Raw genomic sequence first — 24,299 nt, forward strand, 5'->3', positions numbered from 1 at the left:
GTAGGCCCATAGTGGTAGAGAACACCTTTAATCCCAGCTCTGGCAGGCGGAACTCTGAAGGTTCCAGGCCAGCCTGGTGAGTTTCAGGACAGCCAGACTATTACACACAGAAGCCCTGTGTTAAAAAACAAAAAACAGCCAGGTGGTGGAGGTGGTGCAAGCCTTTAATCCCAGCACTCTGGAGGCGGAGGCAGAGGCAGGTGGATCTCTGTGAGTTCAAGACCAGCCTGATCTACAAGAGCTAGTTCTAGGACAGGCTCCAAAGCCACAGAGAAACCCTGCCTCAAAAAACAAACAAGCAAACAAACAAACACCCCCCCCCAAACAAAACAAAACAACAACAAAAAGACAAAACAAGACTTACAACCAAGAAGGAAGCTGAGAAAGCCAGTGAGCAGCGTTCATCCACTGCTCTGCTTTAGCTCTGGCCTCCAGGTTCCTGCCCAGAGTTGTTCCCTGGGCTTTGCTTTATAGGCTGGAAGCCAGGGGAACTCTGTCCTCCTGAGTCACTTTCTGTCACCATCAGAAAGCAAACTAGGGCCCTGCAGCACCACATGAAGCACGGGAGAGGACACAGGACAGAATGAGTAGCGTGTCCTTGAAGCTCTCACATCTAGATAGACGATGCATTTCCCACACAAACGGGGTGAAACAGCATCACAAAGCATGGTCACAGGACAAGGCCTCCAAGCAGTCAGCAAGGACAGTAGAATGTGACTGGTGCTTTCTAGGACTCGTCCTTGGCATCAAGGTGATTGACAGGAGGACTTGACCACACTCAGGTACGGTTGAGGAGGCGAGGAGGCATGAGGCAGGCATCTGGGAGAGTCCAGACTGAACCAGGCCATGAAAGGAGACAGAGTAGGAGAGCTGCAGAGGGAGGGGGACGGGAAGTGGGGGGGGGAGTGAAGCCTCTGGGTTGGAGAGGTTTAGGGTAGGGGGCAGGCTGAGAACTGAGGGGAGCCATAGGTACTGAGTGAGTAAGGCTGGTGGCTAGTGAGCGCGTTGCTTGTCTGCTTAGTATGTCCACAGGCACCACAGGCAGCATTTGACCCAGTCTTTCGACAAAGGTACTTGGTGTCTGTTGTCTGCTGCATCATTGACCATCTGAAGACAAAGTCCAACTATGTAACTGGATTTACTCTTGGTTTATTCATTTAAAAAATAAGGAATTGCCAGGTGTGGTGGCTCATGCCTACATCCCAGTCCCTAGGTGATGGGACTGGAGAATCAGAAGTCTAAATCCAGCCTCCATACATTGTGAGAGCCAAAGTTATGTTTTCAGTTTTCATTGCTATGCCTAAGAGATCTGATGGGAGATGTCATTCTGTAAATATGTTTCTATTATTGGTTAATGAATAAAGCCCTGTTGGCCAATAGAAAATCAAGATAGGTGGGACTAGGAGACAAGGAGGATTCTGGGAGATGTAGTAGCAGATTCAAGATGTAAAGACTTGAGAGGAAGAGGTCCGGGCCCTCTCTCTGGTAAGATAAGACCATGTGGAAACACTTAGATTGATAAAAATGGGTTAATATTTAAGGCAGAGCTAGCCAATATGAAACGCTAGTAACTGGCCAGCAGCTTTATATCCAATACAGCGTCTCTGTGTGTTATTTGGGGCTGATGTGGCTGTGGGACAAGGCCGGCAGGAAAACTGTAACAGAGATCCATGAAACAAAAATACCTCTGACATAAAAGCCCCTTGCCCAAGGACAAATGCTTCCTGAAATTCTGGTGGCTAGTGTTTATGGGAAATACCAAGCCGCATGTTTTCACTTTTAACTACACCAGATGTTCTTGGTCACATGTGGGCAGGAGGTGCGTAGGTGGGGAATATGTCAGGATGTACTCTTGCCCCTGACTGGACCTGATGGGAGATGCAGTGAAGTGTGGGTTTTGCTTTTTTAAGCTCCCCTCCCTCTACCCCAGGGATCCTGGGTATGGACCTGGGCAGAGTCCAACAACCTAGCCAATATTCAATTAAAGCTTGCTTCAAATTTGGCATTAAATTGTGGTCATGGCCTTATTCTTCACCAGTAACCATGTGAGGCCCTGTCTTAAGGGAACAACAAATAAGACACAAAACTAAAAAGAATGAAATAATGTACTCACTATGGAACCTGGTTTGGTTGTTAAGTACACAATTACCATGTTGCCCAATAATTCCACTTCTAGATATATACTCAAAAGAATAAAAATCAAGGACCAGAGACTTAAAATGACTAAAATGCAAGTGTCCCCAGCATCACTTGCAACATCCAAATGGTGGAGAAAATCCAAGTGTCCATCAAGTGAATGCATACAAAGTACTAGTCACACACATGGAATAGTTAGTTGTAAAAAAGAAGGGGAACTCTTATATACACTCAACAAGAACAAACTCGAAAGTATTATCTACGTGAAATACGCCACACACAAAAAGAAACAGGTTAAACCACTCTCACGGAAGGTGTCGGAAGTGCACAGGCCAGAGACAACCAGCATTAGATGGTTGTAGCCTTCATTGTATTGGAGATGCTTGCATGCTGTTTGAGCTCACTGGAAGTGGTCTCCAGGTGTGTTTACTTCAAGTGTCCCCCAAAGGTCCTTTTCCTGGGCAGGCCAGTCTAACTGTGCCAGGAGGAAAGGAAAATAACCAATAGTTGAAGGTATTAAAATAGCGTGTCCTCAAGAGCAGGAAGAAGGCAAACCATCACCAACAGCTGTTACGATTGTTTATTTCATGACCTAAAAATGTCTGTGGTGGGGTGCCAGGGGAGTGCTCAGTGGCTATAAAACACTTGCCACGAAAGCGTGTTGACCTGAGTTTGGTCTCCATATCCCATTGGAGGAGAGAACTGAGAACCGACTCCATAGAGTTGTTCTCTGCCCTTCACACACATGCGAGACACACACGCATGCACACACAGACACACAGAGATAGACACAGATACACAGAGGTAGACATACACACACTCACACAGAGATATAGATACACACACAGATACACACACACACACTACTCACAAGAGAGTCAGACACACACACATATCAAGACACACACACAGATATAGATACACACAGACATACTACTCACACAGTCAGACACACACACACACACACACACACACACACACACACACTGAATTAAAAACCACCTGCAGTGGGATACTTGTTGAAGGCATTCCAGCTTGGCAGTCTCTTCTCCAGCTGATTTCTGCAGGCCGGTTGTAAGGATCCAGTTTGATGTCGCCACACTAGGTGGGCTACTCCTCTGGTCCCTGCTTGTTGTTTTAAGCGCCCGATTTGATGATGTTTTTGTCTCTCTGCTGCATCTGTCTGCTACCTGCCATTTGTTTTTTACTTCTGCTTGCTACATATTTAATAAGCTGAACCTACAGCTATGGCAGCTCCTTCTAGACTGTACAGAACAAAATGACAAGGACTTGTGGTGGGAATGGGGTTTGCATGTTAAAGCCTTTGTTGGAGCCATGAAAGTTTTTGGGAGTATCGCTACTGGTGATGGTCAAACACACTGTGACTGTAATTAATTCACGGAATTTAACTTAACATTTGGCTAAAATGGCAAAGTATAATTTCTAACATTTAAAAACAATAGATTGAACAGGTTTAATTAGGGTACTAAGATACTCTCAAATACCCTGGGGAGACGGAGCATGAACGTTAGTGAGGAAGTAGGCTGCCAGACCGTGTGCACATGTCTATCTCCCAGACGCCAGCTGGAACATGTTCAGCACGCACAGCATAAAGAGCCAGCAGTGCTCCATGTAGCCGGCATGGGTGGTGATTGGTCACACCCTTTACAGGCCGCACAGTCAGTGGTCAAGATGAGAAATTGGTTCTACATCGGGCCAGACTGGGGGTCTCCTGTGAGCCATCCTCTGCTCACAGAGAGAGGAAGTCCTGCTTTACAACCGAATAAGCATAGAACCCACAGTGAAAAATAGGCGGTGCGCACCTGAACAGAGAATAAGGAAGTGGAGGCAGAGCTGCCCCCATGAGACATGCGCGCACACGCACGCTCAGCGCCCTTCCCTTTACTGCTCACCCTGCCCGTGTATTCTTCTTTATGTGGCCTTTAGCGTTAGGGCTCAGAATTGGCCTCATAGCTGAGGAATCCCTCCCACTTCCCTCCCAAGAGCTGGGATTGCAAGTGTGAGCCACCGTTCCTGGTTTGAAGTCCGTCTTTTGTCTGTTTTTAGGCAGGCATCGTACCAACTGAGATGCGTCCCCACGCCACGTGTCTGTTTTCACAGTTTTATCTGTAGTACTCGCTATGATGTCGTGTGCCTATAACCTTAGCACGCGGAAGGCTGAGATGGAAGGATCAGTGGTTCGAGGCCAGTTTGTGCTCCTTAGTAAGTTCGAAGCCAGTCTGGGCTTCATGAGATCCTGTCTAAACATAACAAAACCAAAAAATTCTTTTGTTTAGGAGACCAATTCTTTTGTTTAGAGTGTGCAATGTCATGTTGACTAAAGGCTAATGGGATGCATGGGAACTAGTTCAGGTCTTGAAGCATGTGTTAGTATTTCTACTCAGACTCTGCGAGGATCCAGTGATATGCTTGCTACGTTTGGCTTTGTACCACTCATAAGTAGAGCTGTTAGGATATTGAAAAGCTAGTTGGAATATTAATTCAGAAATCCAAATGTCAGTTTCTTTTGAAATATTAAAAGATCAGATGGTAATGGGACTTTGGCACAAGGCTCTGTGTGTGTGTGTGTGTCTGACTGTGTGTGTCTGTTTGTATGTGTGTGTCTGTGCATGTGTGTGACTGACTGTATGTGTGTGAGTGTATGTGTCTGTGTGTCTGTGTGTGCATGTGTGTGTGTGTCTGTGTGTTTGAGTGTGTGTGTCTATGTGTGTGTGTATCTGATTGTGTGTGCGCAGTGCGCATATGTGTGTATGTGTCTGTGTGTGTGCGTCTCTGTGTGTCTGTCTCTGTGTGTGTCTATGTGTGTGAGTGTGTGTGCATGTGTGTGTCTATGCATGTGTGTGTGCATGTGTGTGACTGACTGTATGTGTGTGAGTGTATGTGTCTGTGTGTGTGCATGTGTGTGTGTGTCTGTGTGTTTGAGTGTGTGTATCTATGTTTGTGTGTATCTGATTGTGTGTGCGCACGTGCGCATATGTGTGTATGTGTCTGTGTGTGCGTCTCTGTGTGTCTGTCTCTGTGTGTGTCTATGTGTGTGAGTGTGTGTGCATGTGTGTGTGTGTGTGTGTCTGACTGTGTGTGTGTGTGTCTGACTGTGTGTGTCTGTTTGTATGTGTGTGTGTGCATGTGTGTGACTGACTGTATGTGTGTGAGTGTATGTGTCTGTGTGTCTGTGTGTGCATGTGTGTGTGTGTCTGTGTGTGTCTGTGTGTTTGAGTGTGTGTGTCTATGTGTGTGTGTATCTGATTGTGTGTGCGCAGTGCGCATATGTGTGTATGTGTCTGTGTGTGTGCGTCTCTGTGTGTCTGTGTGTGTGTGTCTATGTGTGTGAGTGTGTGTGCATGTGTGTGCATGTGTGTGTCTTATGTAGTACTGGGGATGGAAGTGTTCTCTTTCTTTCTTTTTTGTTTCTGAGACAGACTTTTATTGTGTAGCCTTGGCTGTCCTGGAACTCACTCTGTAGACCAGGTTGGCCTCAAACTCACAGAGGTCCTCCTGTTCTGTCTCCTGAGTGCTGGGATTAAAGGTGTGCAGCGGCACTGCCCAGCATCTTTTACTTTTTGAATATGTAGTACTTAATGTTTATTCCTTGAGAATGTTATACATATGCACAGTGCATTGCAATCATATCCATTCCCCACCCTCCACATATGTCTTTCGTGGAGCGCGGGCAGCTCTCATGGACCACACCTCTAAGGAAAACTGACTTCCCTTCCCTTAGCAGCTGTCAATGGACTCACTCTGAGCTACCTCACTGATTTCTGGAAGCTGTGTTTGAGTTTGTGAGCCCTGTATAGAACCACGACCAGGTACCTCGCTTCTGAGAGCGCTACTCCTGGCTTCTCAGTCGCTTTGCCGTGCCTAGCACTCCGCCAGTCCCTTTCTTGCCTCATCTGTAAGGTGAAAATAGCAGTTGCTGCACCGGGGGCCTGAGATTTCCGTGTAACTGGAATGGACACGTGTGAGCAATTTTGTGAGCCTGATGTTCTAAGGAAAACTTAAAGACCCTTCATGCATGCAGTTCCTGAAGACTGCTCCCCATTTCCTGACCTCTGTAAACATCTATACCTACTTCTGTTTTTTTTTTTTTCCATTCCAAGGGAGTCAAAACTACTAAGTTACTGTTAAAAATTTAAGTATGATACAGAAATATGCAGTGTTGTGGGATGATCCTTCTGCACACTGTGAATATGTATTCCTCTCATTGACTGGTTAATAGTAAAGACTGTTTGACCAATAGTCAGGCAGGAAAAGATTAGGTAAACTGAGGACTTAGATGAGGAGGGAGAGACACGAGCCAGTCATCCAAGAAGCAAGATCAGTAAAGCCACAGCCATGTGGCAATACATAGATGAATAGAAACGGGCTAATGTAAATGTAAGAGTAAGTTAGTAATGGGTCTGAGTTATCAGCCAAATACTTAAAATTAATATAGGCCTATGTGGTAATCTGGGAAGCAGCTGCTGGGAAGTAGAAAACAGGCAGGCGGGCAGGACAGAGAAAACTCTGCATTGTAAAATTAAAATTTAAAAGGTGCTTTGTTTGTCTTCATCACGGTTAGCACTTAGATGCTTTTCTTTGTAGATCTTTCTGCTCTGTGTTCCTGTGTGTACAGTCTCACAGGATTTGACACTAAAGCCCACAGATGCTTGTGTGGGTTAGCATAAGGCGTCAGCGCAACCCCAGAATTTTCTTTGAAATGATTGTGCATATAGGATCATATACACATGTCTTCCTTTCCAATACAGAAATTGCCTACCCTTACTGCCTGGCAAATTCTAAAAAACAGAGTATCTTGGGCTGGAGAGATGGCTCAGTGGTTAAGAGCACTGGTTTCTCTTCCAAAGAACCCAGGATCAAGTCTCAGCACCCACAGGGCAGCTTACAAACATTTGTAACTCCAGTTCTAGGGGATCTGACACCCTCTGTGGGCAATATACACATGTGGGACACAGGCATATATGGAGGGAAAATGCATATACACATAGAATATTAGAAATGAGGGTACTGCCAGGCAATGGTGGCACACGCCTTTAATCCCAGCACTTGGGAAGCAGAGGCAGGTGGATCTCTGTGAGTTCAAGGCCAGCCTGGTATACAGAGAGAGTTCCAGGACAGACTCCAAAGCCACGTAGAAACCATGTCTCAGAAAAACCAAAAAGGAAAAGAAGGAGGAGAAGAAGGAGGAAGAAGGGGAAGATGAAGAGGAGGAAGAGGAGAAGGAGAAATAAGGGTATCGTTTTATCTATTCTTTGACAATTTCACACATGTAAGTGGTGCGTCTTGATCATAGGTACCCCAATTCCCCAGGGACCCTGACTCTTCCCTCCTAATGTGCCCAGGCACTCCTAATCCCCTTTAATCACATACTCTCCCTTTTCAGTTAATAACCCACTGAATTCAGTTAGTGCTGCCTGTTGGAATGCCGACTTGTCCTCAGGCTACAGTTAGTGGCCGTGTCATATCCCAAAGACAGAAGTTCACAGCAACCCTCCCAATCTTCTGCCTTTTGCATCTTTCTGCCACTCTCCCAAGATGACCTCTGAACCTCGGGGAAGGGCAGAGTGGATATCGATGTCCCATTTGGGGCTGAGCACTCAATAGACATTTATTTTTAGCACTTTGACCAGCTCCTAGTCTCTGGCTTTAACTGCTGACCACTGTGGAGAGAAGCATCTTTGACCAAGATTGAGGCCAGCACTCCTCTGTGGGGGTAAGCATAAATACTTGGCAACATGTGACTTAGCAAAACAAAGACAGCTTCTCAGCTGTGGATTTTGAGCCATCCCGTGGAGCAGGCTTCAAACCCACGGCAAAAGCAGTTGGTCACCCCTATACTGTTATGCCTCAGCTGCACCTGTGTGCACACCTACACCTTAAAACTCTTATGGGGAAATATATCACAGACATTTTCTGTGTTTTACAGATGGATGTTTTTCATTGTTATGCTTATCCAGCATTCACAGCGTAGATGTAATGGACTTAGAACTCCTACTTTTGACAACTATTTATGTTATCTCTGTCTGATTTCTACAAATATAAATTTATTTATGGCTGTGAGCCTAGCCTTTAACGACTGAGCTATCCCTCCAGCCCAACAAATATAAATTTAACAGCACTGTAGCCTATTATCAGTCAGTGCTCAAGCTGGCATCTCCGGCATATTGCTGAAGGGGAGATTGCTAAGGGGCAGTCCACTCCGGGAGCATATGCCTTAACATTTGATTCCTCATCTAGGTGTGATGGCTCATGCCTGAGAGGCTGAAACAGGCAGACTGGCATTAGCTCAGGTTAGCCTGGGCTATATAGTGAGTTACAGGATAGCCTGGGCTACAGAATGAGACCCTATCTCAAAAAAGGGATTTGGACCCATGTAACAAAGTGTCTGTAAAAATTCATCCCCTCCTCTTGCTGAGCACGACCAGCCTCTGCCTTTGCACTTGCCATGGTGACTGTGTTATCTTGTTTAGCGGCATCTCCCTTCTGTTAACTACGATGCCATGCTCTGCCTGTGTCCCTTGGCCGTCTGTGTCTCCTCTTCCAGGAGTCACCTGTTTATATTCTCAGTTGTTTTAACTCCCACACTTAGCCCTGGACACGACGGTATGCGGTCAGGAGAGCTGTGTGTCTTCAGGCTAAGGGACCCTTCGGATCTGCCTCCTGTGTTGGAGGGCACGGTTTTCCCCCTCCTGTAAAAGTTTCCTCTTCTTCAGCTCAGCCTGGGCTCAGACTCACTGTGTAACAACGGTGGATGGACTTAAGCTTCCTATGTGCTCTCCTCCGTGAGTTCTGGGATTTGGGGCATGCATTACCGTGGGGTGCTGGAACTCAGGCTTCGTCCAAGCTAGGAAGGCACTATCCGACTGAGCTACACTTCCAGCCCCTGTAAGTTTCCTCTGTTGTGGCTCATAGACATCCTAATCATCTGATTGTCACCAGCAACGATGCCACAGACAAGAACTGTGGCATTAATGAGAGGGACACAAGTTGAGTTTATTATGAAAAATTGGGGCACACTTGAGGAAAAGCAAGTTTGGGCACATGCCTGGGATCCCAGTACTCTCAGGGCTGATTTGCGGGGTTGATGCCAATTCAAGGCCAGCCAGAGTGGTATAGTAAGTAATAGACATCCAGGGCCTCTCTCCAAAGAAAATCCCAAACCAAGAGAGGACTGAGCCCGAGAGCCCCAGCAGAGCTGTGCGAATATGTGCCGTTTTGCCTTATTGACAGACAACTTTAAAGGCCAGGATTTGGGGGTCTTCGCTGCCAGGTGTCCCCCCACAAGCTCACAATGCTGTGGGTTGGTAGAGGGCCCAGGGGTGAACCTCCCTGGGGAAGGTTTCAGGAAATAGTCTGCATTATTGTACCTGAACGACTGTTTACACAGCAGAAGCCCATGGACCATGACTGATTAGCAATCCCTCGGACAGGACAGTGAGCGCCCACACCAGCAGGAATCTGTGTGGAAGAAGTGTGGGAAACGGAGCAGGCCAGCTCCTCACACTACCTGAGAATTCAGGGGTCTGACTTTGGGAACAGCCATCCGCCAGGTGTGCCATCAGCACGGTGCCGTCGTTCTTATTCAGAAGCGCGGTGTGCTGAGTAGGCTGGTTGCCAGCTCACGCCTACAGTTGCCGGCTCTCAAGTGGTCCATGCTAGCCTCTCCCTTGCAGTGTAGCTGAGGAGGCTCTTCAATTTCTGATCTTTCTGCTTCTGAGCCACCTCCTGAGCCTGAGAATACAGGCATGTGCTACCACATCATGGTTCTATGTGCTGGGCTTGGACCTAGTGCTCGCCGCATCCCAAGCATGATAGAGAGGTGTGGATCTGCTGGTGGTGGCATTGCACTGAGTCCTAGTGAGACACTTCATTTAGCTGGCTGTTGTCTTAGGGTTATGATCACTGTGCTGAAACACTGTGACCAAAGCAACTTGGGAAGAAGAGGGGTTTTGTTTTTCTGTTTTTTGTTTTTTTTTTTTTTTTTTGGCTAATGCTTCCTCATCTCTGTTCATCACTGAAGGAAGTCAGGACAGGAATTTTTACATGGCCATGGAGGATGCTGTTTACTGGCTTATTCAGCCTGCCTGCTTCCTTATAGAATGCAGGACCACCCGCCCAGGGATGGCACCACCCGCCCTGGGCTGGGCCCTCGCTATCAGTCACTAATTGAGAAAATGCCCTACAGCTGGGCTGGATCTCATGGAGGCATTTCCTCAGTTGAGGCCCTTCCTCTCTGATGACTCTAGCTTGTGTCAAGTTGACATAAAACCAGCCAGTACAGCTTTCTTTTGTGTTATCTTGTTTTTCTCTTTCTTACAGGCTGTAAATGTAATAATAATAAACTGCCCTTGGAGATAATACTTTTCAACTTGCTGGATTTCTGTGAATAAGACAATAGCTTACCCATGTCAGTGAACTGAGTTTTCTTAGAAAGTACAGACCAGACATATAACGTTAGGGCTTGGAAGTACAATGGGAACCCTGCCTGTATCTGTGCAGGGTTCAATCCCCAGAAAAAAAAAAAAAGGCAAATCCCAAACAAATATTTACCAAGCAAGACAGCTGAGGAGGGGAAAGCATTTCCATGCAAGCTTCATGACGAGATCTGTCCCAGGGACCCACGTCAAAGGTGGGAGGTGGGAACCAACTGTACAGGGTTCTTCTCTGACTGCCACATGTATGCTGTGGCACGTCACACACACACACACACACACACACACACACACACAGAGGTATGACTCACACACAAGCCACTAGTAAATAAAATGCTAAAAATTTCCAAACCAAAAGCCACCTGACTTCGGGATGAAGGAAGCTGGAAAGTCCAGTGGTTATGCACTGTTGCTAGGGTTGAAAGGAAGGGGGTCCGGTCTCTTTCTTCACGTGTATCTGTGAAGCACACGCCACACATGTAAGAGCTCCAGTGCTCTGAGCAACATGGGAGGCTTCACTCAAAGAGAGAGTGGTTCACGGCCCACGAAACTTCCCCAAATAGTAGCAGCAACCCCAGAGCCAGCTCAGGAGACAGTGTGCACCCCAGAGACCCATGGCACACACCGTCCTATAAATGCTCTCTCTGCTGCTGGCTGGATCTGTAAGTCTAAGTAAGCCACTTCTTAGAAATTCCATTTCACCAACTGGAAGGTGAAGGCAATAATGGCTCCTAGGTTGCAGGGACTCCTGGCTGGTACAGCCAGCATCAGGTAAACACGGGCTCCTTTGGTTTTGTTTGTGGGGGTAAGATCTCACTTGTCTGAGGCTCTTCCTGAAATCACAGCCATTGTCCCACCTTAGCCTCCAAGTGTTGGGAATGGTTTGCAAGTATGAGCCGCCACGCCTTAAGGGCTTAATATGTGTTCTTTAAACCCACTTCCTAGGTTTAGTTTTCATGGCTTTCACAGTTTCCCCAGGTGTAAAGGAACAAAGCTCTGTGACGGTTTGAAAAGCAAGGGCTTGTTATACCAATCAGGAGTGGCAGGTAGAAACTAAGATTTTAGCAACTTCATTTTCATTATACCTTTAATTATATGAACTCTATATACCTCTTACCTTGGAGAGGCATATTTTCAGAGTATTATATATTTATTGCTAAGGAGTAGCAATATAGATGAGGACGGTCAAGGCATAGGTACATAGATAGCAATTGGCCATCAGTGGTTGAACCCAGGCAGCGTGGAGCCCAACTTTGTGCTCCCAACTCTTCTACCTTATTAATCAGCGTTTTCATTTGGTTTGTGGATGTGGGTGTGTGGTGTGTACATTTGTAAGGATGTCAGTGCAGATGTGTGCACCCACATATGAATTTCAAAAATCACATCTAGTGTCTTTCCTTGAGTGTTCCTCCACCGTTAGTTTTTAAGGTCTCTCACAGAACCTGCCGCTCAGCCAGTGGACGAGGCTGTTGGCCAATGAGCTTCAGGGACCCGGCCGTCTCTACACCTATCTCAATGCTCAAGGCTGGAGTCTCTGGCACACAACCCAACTTTTTTCTTGGGTTCTGGGGATACTAACTTAGGTCCTCACATTTCTGTAGCACGCATTTTAGCCCCTGCCTGTCCCCTGGCGTTACTAAGCACTTGTAAGACTTGCATATATTTCTGAGTGAGTACTTAACCAGAGCTTTGAGCATTTGAAGACCTTGGAAACTTTAGAAAAGTAACCACAAGACTTAAGAAAAATCAGATAAACCAATACATCTAAATATTTTACAAAGGATGGATGGTAGAGCATTTGTCTAGCAAGCATGAGATCCTGGGTTCAATTCCCAGCAGTCTTGTAACCCCAATCCACACAAATAACAATAGAGAGAAAACATTAAATAAAGAAAACAGTTTAAAAATCACCTTGAAAAGGGACAGGTAGAGCGGCCAGCCGCTGACATGCTGCCGGCAGCCCCGGCCTTGGTGAGCAGTAAAGTTCTGCAATGCTCATGGAAGAGCAGAAGGTCACTGGGTAATAAGACGTCCAGAAAACTGGTCAGGAAGTTGGGATTTTTCAGAGCTAAGTGAAAGCAGAAACAAAAAATGTCAGTAAAGTTTACTTTCTCCGTGGGGATATTTGATGACAAGTGAGCCTTTGGCTTTCATAGTCTTGGTTTGTAGCATGTTTGCTTTTCTGAGAGTTTTGGGTGGCCCAGGCTGGCCTTAAACTTGATATGATGCCAAGGATGAGTTTAAATTTCTTTTCTTGAGATACGTATCTGTCATTTGAAAAAAGTTATTGAAATGTCTTACTTGTTGGACCCTAACCAAGAGACATTTTGTTTATTTTTAAATTGTCATTCTTTTTTATTTTTATTTATTCTTCTCTCATACATTATGAGCCAGAGTCAGAGACAACCCCACTCCCACTGTTAGGGGCCACACAAGGACAGCAAGCCACACAGACAGCATACATGTAACAGCAAGCCACACAGACAGCATACATGGCCTAGGTCAGACCCATGCAGGCTCTGTGACTGTTGCTTCCGTCTCCGTGAGTCTCTATGAACCCTGCTTAATTGATTCTGTGGGCTGTGTTCTTGTGGTGTCCTTGAGCCCCCTGGCTCCTACAGTCCTTTCTCCCTGTCTCCCTCCGTGGTTCCGGAAGTTCCGCCTAATGTTTGGCTATAGGTCTCTGCATCTGCTCCCATCAGTCGGTGGGTGAAGCTCAATGACGACTGGACCAGGCTCCAGCCTGTGAGTATAGCAGAGCATCATTAGGAATCATTTCATTGATCTTCCTTTTCCTTTTCCTCTTCTTCACCACATATTTGGTTCTAACCCCTGGTTCCTGGCCATCCAAGCAGTGTCTGGCATGGGCTCCCTCTTGTGGCATGGGCCTCAGGTTAGACCAGTCATTGGTTGGACACTTCCACAAGCTCCGAGCCACCATTGCCCTAATATATCTTGCAGGCAGGATGAATTGTAGGTTGAAGGTTTTGTGGCTGGGTTGGTGTCCCCGTCCCATCATGGAAAGCCTTGCCTGGTTGTGGAAGCTGGCTGGCTCCCTATTCCCCATTACCAGAGTCAACCTCATACATTTCATGGAGTTACCACTGCACTAGGTTTCCACACCAACCTCCAAATGCCCCCAGTTCTGATCATCTCTCCCAGTATGCTCTGCCTCCACCCCACAACCTTGCTTTATCCCTCCTGTTTCCATCGCTAGCTGCCCTCAGCCCACCCTTGAAATCTATTCTATTTCCCCTTCCCAGGAGATCCACACATCCACCCTTGGAGCTTCCTTGTTACTTAGCCTCTCTGGGTCTGTGGATTGTAGCATGCTTATCTGTTGTTTTTACAGTTAATATCTACATATAAGTGAATACATGCCATGTTTGTATTTCTGGGTCTGGGTTACTCCAGTCAGGATGATTTTTTTTTCTAGTCCATCCATTTGCCTGCAAATTTCATGATGTCAATTTTTTTTAAACATCTGAGTAATACTCCATTGTATAAATGTACCACAGTTTCTTTATCCATTCCTCAACCGAGGGGCAACTGGGTTGTTTCCATCTCCTGGCTATTATGAATAAAGCTGCTATGAACATAAGTGGTAGGATAGAATGTCCTTTGGGTATATGATATGCCCAAGAGTGGTATAGATGGGTCTTCAGGTAGATCGAGTCCCAATTTTCTGAGAAACTGCCATAGTGATTTCCGAAGTAGTTGTAGAAGTTTGCACTCCCGCCAGCAGTGGAGGAGTGTTCCCCTTGCTGCACATTCTTGCCAGCATGAGCTGTTATTTGTGTTTTTTATTCTAGCAATTCTGAAAGTTGTTAAGATGGAATCTCAAAGTAGTTTTGATTTGCATTTCCATGATGACTAGGGATGTTGAACACTCCTTTAAGTGTTTCTTGGCCAGTTGAGATTCCTCTATTGAGAATTCTCTGTTTAGATCTGTACCCCATTTTAAAATTGAATTGTTTGGTTTGTTGATGTTTCTTGAAATTATATATATATATATTATTAGCCCTCTGTCAGATGTGGGGTTGGTGAAAAACATCCTTTCTTTCCCATTCTGTTTTTATCCTATTGACAGTGTCCTTTGCCTTACAGAAGCTTCTCTGTTTCATTAGGTCCCATTAGTTCATTAGTTGTTGATCTTAGTGCCTGTGCTATTGGTATTCTACTCTGGAAGTTGTCTTCAGTGCCAATTCTGTGTTCAAGGCTATTCCTACTTTCTATTCCATCAGGTTCAGTGTGTGTAGTTTTATGGTGAAGCCTTTGATCCTCATGGCCTTGAGTTTTGTGTAGGGTGATAGATGTAGATCTATTAGCATTATTCTATGTGATGACTTCCAGTTATACCAGCAGCATTTGTTGATGATGTTTTTTTTTTTTTTTTCATTGTATAATTTTGGCTTCCTTATTTTAAAAAAAAATGAGATGTCTATCGGTGTGTGGATTTATGTCTGAGTCTTTGACTCAATTCTTCTGATTAACCTGTTTGTTTTATGTCAATACCATGCAGAATTTTTACTACTTCTCTGCAGTACAGCATGAAATAAGGGATGGTGATACCCCCAGAAGTTGTTTTATTGTACAGGTTTGTTTTAGCTATCCTGGCATTTTATTTTTCCATATAAAGTTGAGTATTGTTTTTTTTTCAATTTCTGTAAAGAATTGTGTTGGAATTTTGATGGGGATTGCATCGAATCTGTTGATTGCTTTTGGTAAGATGTCGATTTTTACTACGTTGATCCTACTTATCCAAGACCATGGGAGATCTTTCCATTTTCTGATATCTTCCTCAACCTTTCTTCAAAGACTTGAAGTTCTTGTGGTAAAGGTCTTTCACTTGCTTGGTTAGAGCTACACCACGACGTTTTATATTATTTGTGGCTATTGTGAAGGGTGCTGTTTCCCTTTCTCAGCCTATTTGTCGTTTGTATATAGGAGGGTTACTGGTTATTTTTGAGTTAATCTTGTATTCTGCCACTTTGATGAAAGCATTTATCAGCTGTAGGAGTTCCCACTTTGATGAAAGCGTTTATCAGCTCTAGGAGTTCCCTGCTAGAATTTTTGGGGTCATTTATGTATACTATCCTATCTTCTGCATATAGTGATACTTTGATTTCTTCCTTCCCAATTTATATCCCCTTGATCTCTTTTAGTATTGTTCTAACTAGAACTTCAAGTACTGTACTGAATAGATATGGAGAAAGTGGACAGCCTTGTCTTATTTCTGATTTTAGTGGAACTGTATTGCATTTTTATTCATTTGTTTTGATGTTGGCTATAGGCTTGCTGTATATTGCCTTTATTATGTTTAGGTGTCCCCCTTGTATACCTGATCTCTCCAATACTTTTATCATGAAGGAATGTTGGATTTTGTCAGAAGTTTTTCATCATCACCATCAAATGAGATGGCCATTTTTCTTTCAGTTTATTTATGTGATGGATTATATTGACTGATTTCATATGTTAAACCATCCCTGCATCTCTGGTAGGAAGCCCACTTGATCATAGTGGATGATCTTTTTGATGTGTTCTTGAATTTAGCTTGAGAATAACTTCATTTTTTTGCATTTATGTTCACCTGTAATTCTCTTTCTTTGTTGAGTTTTTGTGTGGTTTAGGTAGCAGGGTGACTGTAGCCTCATAAGAAGCATCTGGCAATGTTCCTTCTGTTTCTATTTTGTGGAATAATTTAGAGTATTGGTATTAGCTCTTCTTTGAAAGTCTGTTTGAATTCTTCACTAAAACTATCTGGCTTGTGGCTTTTTTTCCTGCTGGGAGACTTTTAATGACTGTTTCAATTTCCTCAGCAGCTATAGGTCTGTTTAAATTGTTTATCTGATCTTGATGTTACTTAATAAGTGGGATCTAACAAGAAAATTATCCGTTTTATTTAGATTTTTCAGTTTTGTGTAGTACAGGTTTTTGAAGTATGATCTATTGAGTCTCTGTATTTCCTTGGAGTCTATTGTTATGTCCCCATTTTTGTTTCTGACTTTGTTAATTTGGATATTATCTCTCTGCCTTTTGGTTTGTTTGAGTAAGGGTTTTTTTTTTTTTTTTTTTTTTTCATTCAAAGAACCAGCTCTTTGTGTCATTGATTCTTTTTATCATTCTCTTGTTTCTATTTTATTGATTTCAGCTCTCTGTTTATTTCCGGTTTTCTATTCCACCTGGGTGTGCTTCTTTTTGTTCTAGAGCTTTCAGGTGTGCTATTAAGTTGCTAATATGGGATTTCTCCAACTTCTTTATGTAGACAGCTAGTGCTAGGAAGTTTCCTCTTAGCACCGATTTCGTTGTGTCCTATAAATTTGTGTGTGCTGTGCATTCATTTTCATTGAATTTTAGGAAGTCTTTAATTCTTTTCTTTGTTTCTTGCTTGACTCAGTGGCGATTCAGTGGAGAGTTATTCAGTTTCCATGAGTTTGTTGGTTTTGTGTTGTTTCTGTTGCTGAAATCCAGCTTCAATCCATGGTGGTCTGATAGAATGCAGTGAGTTATTTCAATTTCCTTGTATCTTTGGTGTTTGGGTGAAATATTCTATAGGTATCTATTAGGGCCATTTGGTTTATAATGTCTGGTAGCTCCACTATTTCTTAGTTTAGTGTTTGCTGGATAACTTGTCCATTGGTGACAGTGTGGTGTTGAAGTCTCCTGCTATCAATGTGTTAGGGTTAGTATGTGTTTAAACTTTAGTAATGCTTCTTTTACAAATGTGCGTGCCCTTGTACTTGGAGCATATGTATTAAGAATTGAATGTCATTTTGGTGGACTTTTCCATTGATGAGTATGTAGTGTCCTTCCCTATCTCTTTTGATTAATTTTGGTTTGAAGTCTATTTTGTCAAATACTGGAATGACTAGCCCAGCTTGCATCTTAGTTTCATTTGCTTGGAAAACCTTTTTCCAACCCTTTACTCTGAGTAATGTCTGTCTTTGATGTTGAGGTGTGTTTCTTGAATGTAGCAAAGGATGTATCCTGTTTTTGAATCCATTATATTAGTCTGTACTTTTTATTGGGGAATTGAGTCCATTGATATTGAGAGATATCAATAACCAATGATGATTAATTCTCACTATTTTGTTGTCGTTGTTGTTGGTAGTAATGGTATGTATGTGTACTTCCCTTCTTTTGATTTTGCTGGAATTAAATTACTTATTTCTTGTCTTTTCATAGGTGTAGTTAAACTCCTTGAGTTGAGTTTTCTTTCTAGTATCTCTGTAGGGCTGGATTTATATATAGATATTGTTTGAATTTTACTTTATCATGGAATATCTTGTTTTCTCCATATTTTGTTGGGTATGGTAATCTGGGCTGGCATCTGTGTTCTCTTAGAGTCTGCAGATCATCTGATAAGTCCCTTCTGGCTTAGAGTTTTCATTGAGAAGCTGGGTATACTTCTGATAGGTCTGCCTTTATATGTTACTTGGCCTTTTTCCTTTGCAGCTTTTTAATATTCTTTCTCTGTTCTGCATCCTTAATATTTTGGTTATTATATGACAAGGGGCCTTTCTTTTCTGATCCAATGTATTTGATGTTCTGCAAGCTTCTTGTATTATTATAGGTATTATAGCTCCTTCTTTAGGTTAGGAAAATTTTCTTTTATGATTTTGTTGAAAATATTTTCTGGACCTTTGAGATAGAGTTCTTCTCCTTCATCTATTTCTATTATTCTTCGGTTTGGTCTTTTTAATAATGTCCTAGATTTCCTGGATGTTTTGTGTCAGGAATTTTTTATATTTAATATTTTCTTTGACCAATGTATCTATTTCTTTTATTATATCTTCAGTGCCTGAGATTGTCTCTTCCAACTCTTGCATTCTGTTGGTGATGTTTGTGTCTGTAGATCCTGTTCACTTACCTAGATTTTACATTTCCAGAATTCCCTCAATTTGTGTTTTCATTATTGATTGTATTTCCATTTTCAGATCTTGAACTGTTTTATTGGTTTTCTTCATCTTCATCTGTTTTTTTTCTCCTTGACTTTTTTTGAAGGGATTTATTATTTTCCCCATTTTTTGTTTGTTTTTTCTCACTTTTTTTTTTTTTTAATTTGGATTTGGTTTTTGAGGCAGGGTTTCTCTGTATTGCTTTGGAGCCTGTCCTAGAAATAGCTCTGTAGATCAGGCTGGCCTCGAATTCTTGAAGATCCACCTGCCTCTGCCTCCTGAGTGCTGGGATCAAAAGCGTGCACCACCAACACCCGGTTTTCTCACTTTCTTTAAGGGATTTATTCACTTTTTCTTAAAGGACCTCTGTCATATTCATAAAGTTGATTTTAAGGTCTTTTTCGTGTGCTGTGGCTTCAGTGGAATATTCAGGTCTTGTTGAATTAGGGTAAGTGGGCTCTGGTGGTGATATATTGCCCTGGCTCAGTTGATTGTATTCTCATTCTGACATCCAGGCATCTGGGTTTGGGATGATTATAGGTCTGGGTGACAATTTCTGAGTTTGTTTTTGTTGAGTGGGTTTGTTCCTTGATTTCTGTTTGCTCTCATGCTTGTGTGGCCTGTGGTTGATCAGGAGTTCTCTATCCAAGTTGGGGGCCACTTCCTGTCTGTCCTGCAAGGTGGGCTGACCCGTCAGAAGGGTGTGAGGTCACTTCCTGTCTGTCCTGCAAGGTGGGCTGACCCGTGAGAAGGGTGTGAGGTCACTTCCTGTCTGTCCTGCAAGGTGAGCTGACCCGTGAGAAGGGTGTGAGGTCACTTCCTGTCTGCCCTGCAAGGTGAGCTGACCCGTCAGAAGGGTGTGAGGTCACTTCCTGTCTGCCCTGCAAGGTGGGCTGACCCGTGAGAAGGGTGTGAGGTCACTTCCTGTCTGCCCTGCAAGGTGGGCTGACCCATGAGAAGGGTGTGAGGTCACTTCCGGGCAAATAAGTTTCTCCCTGCTGGTGTCAGATTGTGAATGACAGATGACTAGTGGGGAAAGATTCGGGCCCTTTGGGTTCAGGATTGCTAGAAGCTTATCTCGAAGTGGGACAGCCCTTTGGCTGAAGCGGACTCCTGGCCCTAAAAGGGAGAGGGACACTCTCACGCCCTCTAAACTGTAGCAACTTTTTCTATAAGTCAATAAATAATTTAGATTCTGAAGGTGAGCTATGAGTGGTCCTCTTTGTTTTCTTGTACCCTTTAAAAATTCAAATAAAGTCTATTCTTAGTTCCAGGGTGATATAAAATTAGGCTGTAGGCCAGATGGGGCAGCGGCGGCTTTGCACATCTTTATAATGAGCGAGGAGAGATGAGGCAGTCTCTGAAGAGCGCTCAGGGTCAGTGACAGTCACTTCGTGTTTATAAAGATCATTGTGGTCTAGGGAACTGAACAAGCTCAGAGGCTGTTTGAGGAAGCTGAATCAAGCAAGGAGACTGGCGGTCCAGAAGACTATTTTAGAGGAACTGGTGACCTTTGACACCGAGTCATTGGAAGGCAGCACACTGGGCCTATGTTTTTTGGCACCTAGAACTTGTGCATAGGTCATGCAAAAGCATGTTTAGTAGACTGTTGTAAGTGTGAGCTGCTAATGTATCCTGAGAGCGTGGCAGATAGCTGATGGCTTCTCTGGGAGGGGTTTGCTTTCTGCAGCTCTGATGTAATACGCGCACGCACAAAAGCAGCCGTAAGGGAGAAAGGCTTAGTGGGCCCACAGCTCTAGGTCACAATCCATCACTGCAGAGAAGGCAAGGTGGGGACTCGAAGCAGCTTGTCACATCCACAGTCAAGAGCACAGAGAGCTGAAGCGCAGGTTCCTGTGATCATCCCACAGGCCCCTCTGTGGTGCAGGAGCCAAACCAGGGGAAGGACGCTGCCTGCTTTTAAGTCCGCATCAATGAACAGGGTCAGGACCATCTCCCACAGACCATCCTGAGCGAGATAGCCTCTCATTGAGACTGCCTTCCCAGCCTGCATCTGTACAGAGCACTGTACGTATGATACTGTCTTCCCAGGTGATTCTGGATGGTGTCAAGTTGAGAGACAAAATTAATTAGCACACTGTGTCATTTGAAGGACAAATCAAGGACAAGAAAGCCTTGCACCCTCCTAGCAGCTTTGTTCTGAGCGTGACTACAGTAAGATGGGGCAGGAAAGACGGCTCTGGAGTCTAGCCCTGGTAACCTGCCCAGGTCTTTTCTCTAGCACTTACTGCCTACTAGATCTAAATCCCACATGTCTTAGTCAGGGTTTCTATTGCTGTGATGGAACACCATGGCCAAGAGCAGCTTGTGGAGGAAAGGGTCCACTTGGCTTACACTTCTACACAGTAGTCCATTATCGAATGTACACAGACGGGGAGGAACCTGGAGGCGGGAGCTGCCACAGAGGCCATGGACAGGTGCTGCGTAAGGGCTTGCTCCCCATGGCTTGCTTGCAGAGACATCACTTTTCTTTACCATGATTCACCCCATTCTGACTCCCACTTGCTGATCTACTGGGCTGGGAGACACATGACTGCAAACATTTTGACAGCTCTGAAGCCCCACCCCAGTCACAAGCTCTGCCTGCACCAGGATTCTGCCCTTATCACATTCTTAGTCATCTCCCCACCCAGTGTGACTGCCCATCTTCCCAATGCTCGAATCTGCACCATCCGGCCAGTTCGGCAGCTCATAGCAGTCAGTTTCCATGACCTATTTAGTATACACATGGTGCCCGGGGCCCTGCAGCTTAGATGACCAAGTACCTCTGTCTGAAGTCTTACTGATTGCCAGAGAAATGCGGGCAGCAGAGTCTGGCTCCCACCCCTTTCTAGACTCTCAGATCTTGTCCCCAACACCTGCAAAGTGCCTCTAGTCTGGGCAAGCATTTCCCCATCTTGCACTTTCACCCCATGATTTACGGGGTTCCTCAGATTCATAACCTGAAAAACACGTTCCTCTTTGCTCCAGGGAAGGGAGGAAAAAGTCTTCCAAGAGGAGGGAAGACATTTGCATTTCATTTCCTAGCTCTTCACAGAAAGGAAGTGAAATGGAAAGTTTTGATTACGTACTGAAATGGAGTGAGCGTTTGTGCCCTGCTCCATAGTGCTGGAGAGGGAGGGTATTAATTAGTAAGAGGGTGGAGGAACCGGGGTGTAGTCACGGGATAGGCAATGGACATGAGCAGTGGCTGAAGGTGGCATCACTGGACTTGGGCTTCCCAGAGTTCCCTTTAGAGCATGGAGTCCAGAATACCTCCAGTTGCCTTGCCAACAGAAAGTACACTGGACCGGCTGCCTGTGGGTGAAAGGCCATGGGTGTTGCTAAGAATAAGACACTAGGTTTGATGTGCATTTAGGAGATGCACTTGTCTCCAAGCCACTGAAGTGTACTTGATTTGCTGGCTGCCTGCACATGACTGTGGAGACCGCTGTCCTCATTGAGACTCTGGTGGCCCTGGGTGCTGAGGTGCAGGGGTCCAGCTGCAACATCTTCTCTCCTTAGGACCAGTGCTGCCATTGTCAAGGCTGGCATCCCAGTGTATGACAAGCACCTGTGGTGCAGTGAGCAGATGTTGAGCAGATGTTCCATTCCAAAGGCGCACCCTCAGCATGATTCTGGAGGATGGTGTGACCCTACTAACCTCATCCACACCAAACACCCACAGACTCTGTCAGATATCCAAGGAGCCTCTGAGGTGAGCATCACTGGGGTCCACAAACCTCTACGAGATGATGGCCAATGGGATACTGAAGGTGCCTCTCATCAAGCCATCAGTGTCAATGATTCTGGCACCAAGAACAACTTTGACAACTTCTGTGGCTGCTGGGAGTCTCCCACAGATGGCATCGATTAGGCCAAAAATGTGATAATTTGGTGGTGTTGGCAGGCTATGGTGAAATGGGCAATGGCTGTGCCCAGCCCCTGAGGGGTTTCGGGACCTGAATCATCACCACTGAGACTGAACCCATCAATGCACTTCAAGCTGCCATGGAGGGTTATGGGTGACCACCTGGGACAAGCCCAGTAGGAAGGGAAACATCTTTGTCAGGACCACAGGCTGCATTGATATCATCCTTGGCCAACACTTTGAACAGAAGGACAATGTTATTGTATATAACTTCGATGTGAAGTAGCTCAATGAGAATGTTGTGGAGAAGGTGAACATCGAGACGCAGGTGAACCACTACTGGCTGAAGAATGGGTGTCGCCTCATTCTACTGACTGAGGGCCAGCTGGTCAACCTGGGCTGTGCCATGGGCCACCCTAGCTTCGTGATGAGAAACTCCTTCACTAACTAGGTGATGGCACAGATTGAGTTGTGGACCCACACAGATACTTCCTGCCTAAGAAGCTAGAGGAGGCGGTGTCTGAAGGCTGACTGAGAAGCAGGCCCAGTATGGGGGCATGCTCGGTAATGGTTCCTTCAAGCCTGACCACAACCACTCCTGAGAAGGGACTGCCCTTCACCTTCCAGCTGCCATCAGGCTCTACCTCTCTTTCCCAAGAGCAAATGTCACCAACTTTGTGATTGCTTTCCAGTGTTTACCCTGTGTGGGCTGGTCATGTCTTTGACCTCTGTGGTGTCCTTCATACTGTTCAGCTGTGGCTAGGGGAACTGAGAAGTCCTGAGGCTGCATGTGGCTAGGGGTGGTCACAGCCTTGTTTACCATCCATCTCCTTGTGCTTGTTTTCTCAGCCTGGGGCAGGAGAAGGAGCTCTACCAAAGGGCAGGAGCCACTGGTGTTGGAGGCACCTCAGAGCTTGGCTTCTTTACTCTTGGGTCGTCTCTTAAATCTCAGAATACTGAGGTTGTCATTATTCCCTAGGGGTTAGACTAGATTACGAAATAATCAAGGAAAGAACAGGGACAGCTAGAGATTGAAAAGCAAATAGACAAAGGTCCGTCGCTGTTTTATAATTGATAGTTCTATCACAAACCTGGGTCACAAAGAGACTTCTTTGGCTTATAATGCTTATATAGTGCTGAAAATGTTGACAAAGGAAGAGAGAGAGAGAGAGAGAGAGAGAGAGAGAGAGAGAGAGAGAGAGAGAGAGAGAGAGAGAGAGAGAGAGAGAGAATGAGATCGAGGTGGGGGCGATCAGGAAGCTGAAAGATGGTACCCAAAAGAACAACCCAAAGCTGCAAGATGGTGAGGATGTGACACAGGGAATCCCAAGAGCGAGCATCACAGACACTCTGAAAGTCTTCCCAAGGGCACAGAGAGAGAATCCCGAGAGCAAGCATCACAGACACTCTGAAAGTCTTCCCAAGGGCACAGAGAGAGAATCCCGAGAGCATCACAGACACTCTGAAAGTCTTCCCAAGGGCACAGAGAGAGAATCCCGAGAGCATCACAGACACTCTGAAAGTCTACCCAAGGGCACAGAGAGAGAATCCCGAGAGCATCACAGACACTCTGAAAGTCTTCCTAAGGGCACAGAGAGAAAGCTGGTCGGTAAGAATGGATACGTTTCCTCCATCATCGAGGGAGTAGAACTTCTCCTGTCCCCAACCGCTGTGACTCCATGGACACCTGCATACACGTGGCATACACATAAGATACACATAAGTGAAACATACAAACAAACATTAAAATCATTCTCCCTTAACTTACTATCTACTTAAAATTTGGTGTGTGTGTGTGTGTGTGTGTGTGTGTGTGTGTGTGTGTGTGTGTGTGTGTGTGCGTGCTCGCAGAGGTCAGAAAACTTTTGAAGTTTGTTTTCTTCTACACTGCATCAGTCCAGGGATTGAACTCAGGCAGTCAGGCTTGGCGGTAAGCATCTT

At 45.0% G+C, this 24,299-nt stretch overlaps 1 pseudogene; it reads left to right on the forward strand.

Annotated features, from left to right (window-relative positions):
• The first annotated feature begins 4,280 nt into the window (after positions 1-4,280).
• Positions 4,281-22,960, forward strand: LOC127233210 (adenosylhomocysteinase-like; annotated as a pseudogene).
• Positions 22,961-24,299: the final 1,339 nt, after the last annotated feature.

This window comes from Phodopus roborovskii, unplaced genomic scaffold (assembly GCF_943737965.1).
Source record: "Phodopus roborovskii unplaced genomic scaffold, PHOROB, whole genome shotgun sequence".
NCBI lineage: Eukaryota > Metazoa > Chordata > Mammalia > Rodentia > Cricetidae > Phodopus > Phodopus roborovskii.